This window comes from Taudactylus pleione, unplaced genomic scaffold (genome assembly GCF_031769625.1).
Source record: "Taudactylus pleione unplaced genomic scaffold, aTauple2 ptg000147l, whole genome shotgun sequence".
Lineage (NCBI taxonomy): Eukaryota > Metazoa > Chordata > Amphibia > Anura > Myobatrachidae > Taudactylus > Taudactylus pleione.
In genome coordinates, this window is record NW_028284549.1 from 3,969,738 (window position 1) to 3,975,737 (window position 6,000).

At 45.1% G+C, this 6,000-nt stretch overlaps 1 long non-coding RNA gene across 1 annotated transcript in view; it reads right to left on the minus strand.

Moving 5' to 3' along the window:
* LOC148522322 (uncharacterized) overlaps nucleotides 1–3,388 on the minus strand; it is a 38,858-nt gene extending 35,470 nt beyond the window's left edge. The window contains exon 1 of the long non-coding RNA XR_015878760.1: nucleotides 3,150–3,388. This is a non-coding gene — a long non-coding RNA (uncharacterized LOC148522322). The remainder of the gene's footprint in view (nucleotides 1–3,149) is intronic.
* Between the last annotated feature and the right edge of the window lie 2,612 nt (nucleotides 3,389–6,000).

Genomic DNA, 6,000 nt, shown 5'->3' on the forward strand with positions numbered 1-6,000 from the left:
GCGCGCATCACTGGTCGTTTAAGACATTTTTGTGCACGATTTTTAAACGATCAATGCACGATTGAACGATATCATTATCGTTCAATAAAATCGCTTAGTGGATGTGTGCCTTTACACCTCTCCAAGTGCTATCACAGTTAACACTTCAACATTATTTCAGGGTACGGGTACATACAGAACAAGCCCTCCTGATCTTTAATAAGACCAGTAATAAATAATTGCACGACTACAGAATACTATCCTCTAAAATTACCGTTTTTATTAGTTCTAATGTGTAACAGTTTGTGTTTATAAAACTATAACAGTTCCCAAGAGTGTCTGTTTAGCTTCTTAGGGGTCAAACCAATTATATTAGAACGGTGGGAGTTGCCGTTACAACGGCATTAAAATGCCGGCAACAGACGGGCACCTCGCACCTTTTGTAGACCAATTCGCTTAATTTTGCTCGGAGCCCTACGGGGCTTGCGAGCACTTTCAACAGAATACGGACTGCCGTCAAACGCGCCCGTTGTCACGACGACTCACACCAGCGAGTTCATCACAAGTTACTGGATTGACCCCTTAACCTTGTTATGTGCTCTGTTAGAGCAGGAAGCTCTCTGGGGCTTGCGACGGACGAGACCCTACCACAAGGGTCTCGTCGCAAGCCCCAATGGTCGCGACCATCACCTGGCCACCCGCAAAAGCGGTGGGTGGTCACCCACAGCTTAGCGAGCGGTCAGGAGGCCGCACCAAAAACCCCCCAAAAACACCCTGATTCAGAGCGAGCGCTCTTAAAAGAGCGTCCGGATCTGGATGAGGCCCGGAGAGCCTTGGCTGTTGCTGCAGAGGCAGATGTACTCACGGAAACGGATTGTGGTATTGGAGCATCTGACACAAAGGACTGCATTCGAAATGTATTTTTTGAGTGGTCACCATCCTGTGATAAAATGTAGAATTTTATGTAGTGTAGATCCAGAGTATTCAACATGCAGCTTTCCAGCTTCTATGCTACTAACACACATCCCAGACTGACCTGACAGTTTTGCAATTAAAGCATGCTAAAACTGTGACAGGGCATGCTGGGATGTGTAGTTCCACAGCAGTTGTAGGGTTGCATGTTGAATACCCCTGGTGTAATATAATTATTACTAAAAAATCATGGACCATGGAGGTGCTGGGTGCATACTGAGGAGGGCAGCACACCCTAAGGGAACTCAAATTCTGAGTTCCACCCAATACGGCATTTGAAGATTTTATGCATACTGTAGTTGCTCTAAGGAACCATTATCAAGAATAGTAGTAACTACACAAATGTGTGTCCTAAGTGCCATAAGGAAGCACCAGACAAAACTGAAGAATGTTAGTTCTGGGAACCCCACTATTTCGGGATGTAGTCATGTGACCGAAGGCCACCCTTCCACAATTCCGACAGCGGAATGCCGGCTACGGATTTATGATAGGCGTCGAAATACCGCCACCTATCATAATCCCGATGCCGGAACGCGGAAGGGTTAGGTTTAGGGAGCGGTAAGGGGGAGTTAGAGTTAGGAACCCTCGGGAGGTAGGTTAGGGTTAGGAACCACTAAAGGGAGGGTTAGGGCGGGGGCAGGGGAAGTTAGAATCAAGATCCCGACAGGCAGGTAAATCTCTTTTTAAGATAAACATTTACAGTGGCTGCTGGGGGCAATGTGATGACCAAACCCACAGGTTGTTTACCCCCATAACGACGTCACAAGACTGCCTAGGAAACGTAATACAAACTACTTTACAAAGTGGATACTTGGTGCACTCTGCAAACAGAACGCAACATCATCTACAGGATTCAAGGGAAATCGGATGCATTATTCGAACTCTCCAATCAGACGTTGTATATTTTGAGTGACAGAACTTTGCACCAGTTGTTAACTTGTAACCCCCCGTTTCATTCTCCATAAAAACTTACTTCACACATTGGACGGTGAGCATTCTGGATAGAGGTCTAAACGATTACCCGCAGCATTTTCAATTGGCATAATCTATATTTAACAATAACCTGCACTCTACTTTTCCACAAGCTACAACCAGATTATACTACTAAAGCTGCATACACACACAACGATTTTGTTACCAACGATTTTCTGAACGATTATAGGAGCGTATACACTAGACGATATTCTCCCTGAGCAATATTGTCTAGCGTGTCCCCGGCAGGGTGTGCTCAATGTCGTTCATGACATTGAGCACAACCGCTGAACGATATCATTAACGATATCGTTCAGCGCCGGGCTCTCTCCCCCATTCCCCAACATGCAGCAACCTGACGATATCGTCAGATTGGCCTGCATGTTTACCCGATGAATGATAGTGACGAATGACCCGCGGGAACGCGCATCTTCATTATCGTTCATCGTTTTGGTGTTAAAAATGGATGATAAAGTGGACGACTGAACAATAACGATATCGTTTAGTCGTCCACTTTAATCGCCCAGTGTGTACGCACCGTAACTGTCAGATTTTTTGAAGTGTAATGAACGATTTTTTGAACTACAAACGATTTTTGCATATTCCCTTAATGAAAATCGTTCAGTCTGACTGAACTACAAACGTGAACGCGCATGAACGATAATCGTTCATCGTTTTAACTCAGAAAGTGAACGATTTTTTCAACGATTGAACGATAATCGTTAAAAAAAATCGTTGTGTGTATGCACCTTTACTGTTAATACACTATTTTACTTTATTTGACCACCAAATATAAATACAGGTTGAGTGTGCATATTCTGGTAAACCTGACAACACCTGTAGCGTATAGAAAAAGTGACTCAGGGAAAATACCCGCTTTGCTGCAGAAACAATTATTTTCTGGCTAAAGTTATGATCTCTTCATTCCAAGGAATGATGTCAGGCCAAGTACCGGATAGCAAACGCTGTCCAATGAAAGGGCTCTGTGCAATAATACACTTGTATTCTGTGTTGGGTGCAGTATTTCCATATATATGAAAATTGCGTAGTTTGCTACATTTTAGCTAGCAAAGAAAAAATATTATGTTGCAGTTCCTTTCAGACACTTCTCCCTGTGCTCAGTGAACAAATCCATTACATATATAAAAAAAAATAAAAAATTTTGCAAGCATTGAAGACATCTATAGAATAATTTGCTAATAAAAAAGAAAATATTTGGCACTTACAGGGTTAAAGCCTCCTCCAGCCAAATAACTTCAGTTGAAAGCACTAAAGCAAACAGAATTAGAAATGACTTTTTGTCACAGGAAAATCAGCCGTCTTGCCCGATGCCTTCTGGTTTTTTTTTTTTCCTGTTGGTTTCAAATGTGCTGCAGAGACAGGTAATCCTAAAGAGATTATTTTCCTGTCTGCTTCATGCAGCCCAGGTGCAGGGAGCTGATATGACAGCGTCACTTCCCTCATATGCCAAGTGCAGGGCTGCACATGGATAGAATAGATAAGAATTAATAGCGTGTCCAGGCGCACAACACTGCACAGACCCAGCTTCAAAAAAAACCAGGACGCTCCCTCGGAAACGTTTCAGCCGTCACCTGCAAACTTAAAAATTCCAAACAGTTCCCAACATCACGTGTCGGGGCTGTAAAACAATTTCAATGCAGATTTATGCAATACATAAACACACAAAGACCATCACTTCATTTATCAATGTTCACTGCGGTGTGCGGCCAGCACCACAGAGGTAGGTGGACATCGTGAAAAGGGCTTTAATTCGACATACTTTATTACGAGAGATCTAGAGATGCTTAAAGTTGGTATCCACGGGAAATGTATTTTATGCTAGATTTGGCTAAGAAAAAGGAGAAATATTTTTTTTCAATTTGGAATTATCTGCAAACTCGGCCAGATATGGAATGGAGTGGGGTGGGAATATTTTCAACAAGAAATAGGGCATTCTTTAATGCATATATTTTTCCAACGGTAAAGCTCGCACTGAACCACAGCAACCAGTCAGCCTTGGTCAGTCTAGTGCAAGTTAGACGACGAAAGAGTTTCTATGGTTTCCAGCTAATGTTGCACGTATTGTAAATGCAATGTTTATAAATAAAACCATAGGCGGTAGACTGAGTAAGGGGTGGTACATACTCTGCCACATCGCATGGATTTTGCACCTTTGATGTGCGGTTTGTAAACGGTGAGATTTACTAAAGGCCAAACCACGCATCAAAGTGCAATGTTTTAAACCGCAATCCCGATTTTAATACAAACCACATCCTGGAGCCGCTGTGTATATTCTTTAAATGCCTGGTAATTGTTAATATTCTGGGGCCCCTATTTTGAAATAAATAAAAAAAAAAACTGATGCAATACAACAAGGTGGTGTAAGACCTTAAGCTGGGCATACACGTCCAGATAAAATGCCTGCCAGCCCGCAGATGTCCGCGGCATACACTGAGATAGCTCACAGCGTATTAGCCCCGACATCTGCGCTCCGCCCCCAGGGAGGAGACATTTCCCTGTTCCTTCCATGGGGCTGACATTTTAACTCAAATATCGCATCGGTCGGGCATGCTGGACAATCAGTCATGCCCGACCGAGCGATACTTAACCCTCGGTCGCCCGCACACACGCTACAATTATCTGAGCAATACACAGGATATCGGGCGGATCGCCCGATAATTGCAGCGGGTATGGCCAGCATAAGTAATAAGTCAGATGTTAAGGTGCCCACACACACAGCGATTTTTTTTTTTCACGATCTGGCCGATTCCGACACATTGGAACGACAGATCAGGTAAAAAATGCCCAAATCGTGAGTCCCCCCACTCACGATGCGATGCGCGCCACCGCACATCGCATCTTCAGATCTAGATCTGACAATCTAGGACACAATGCACTATAAAAAAAAGCCTGGCTGCAGGAGATCGTATGAAGATTGGACAGCAACAGCATATCGTGTGCTGATCGTGTGCTGAGCTGCTGGGGAGAATTTCAAGGGAAATCGGACACATTGTTGGATCATAAGTACCGTATATCGGTATGTGAGTGGGATGGATTAAGTGACACATGAACCAATTATGGGCAGCGGTCCCTGTGTCTCCCTAAATACACAAACGTAGACAAATTGCATAATTTTCTGAAGAAAATAGAAACAGAATTGGACTACCTATGATTTATAGATACCCCTGTTATAGCCAGCTGGGCGGCTGGTCATTGTCATGCTGTAATGTGGAGGCCTGGAGCTGTAGTATCATTTGCACCATAGTTATTCTGGCCATGACTGTTCTGGAAAGACGACTTAGGGCCTGATTCAGACCCACTCGCGAGCGGCTGTCCGCTCGCAAGTGGGTCGATGTTCTGGACTGAGCATGCGCACGACGGAGGGAGCTCCGTCGTGCGCATGCGCCAGACGCGACGAGCGAAGGAAAGTCCTTCGCTCGTTGTGTCCGATCAAAGGGGGCGTGCTGTCAATGTTGATTGACAGCACGCCCCCTTTGGTAGGCGTGCCGGGGGCGTGCCTCCCTGACGGGGGCGTTCCCACGGGAACGCCTCCCGTCAGAAGCCGGCCCACTGACATCACTAGTGATGTCAGTGGGAGTGATTTTGGCTCTGATAGAGCCAAAATCACTCCGGAGCTTGCGGTTGAAAACCTCAACCACAGGCTCCGGCTCGCAAATTTGATGGTCGCGATGGTCTCGACCATCGCGGCCATCAAACTGCACGCTCATATAGCCTGTGGGTGGTGACCCACAGCTATACGAGCGTCCAGAAGGACGCTCCATTTTCATGGAGGCCGGCCCTCATTCAGAGCGTGCGCTCTGCTCAGAGCGTACGGCTCTGAATGAGGGCCTTAATCTCACCATTTGCGGCTGGTGCTAGTTAGTCAACAGCAGGGGACATTTATGCTATGTACTTTGTATATATTTTCTGCCCAAGTTTGACACTAGTTTTCTACTGTTCGCGAAAAAGCACAATTTAGGGGACATGACCTTTTGCCAGGTCATTAACCGGTTTCTTGGAGATGTCACCATGACTGTAGACATATTTAACTCCATTACCTACACAAACTCAATCACT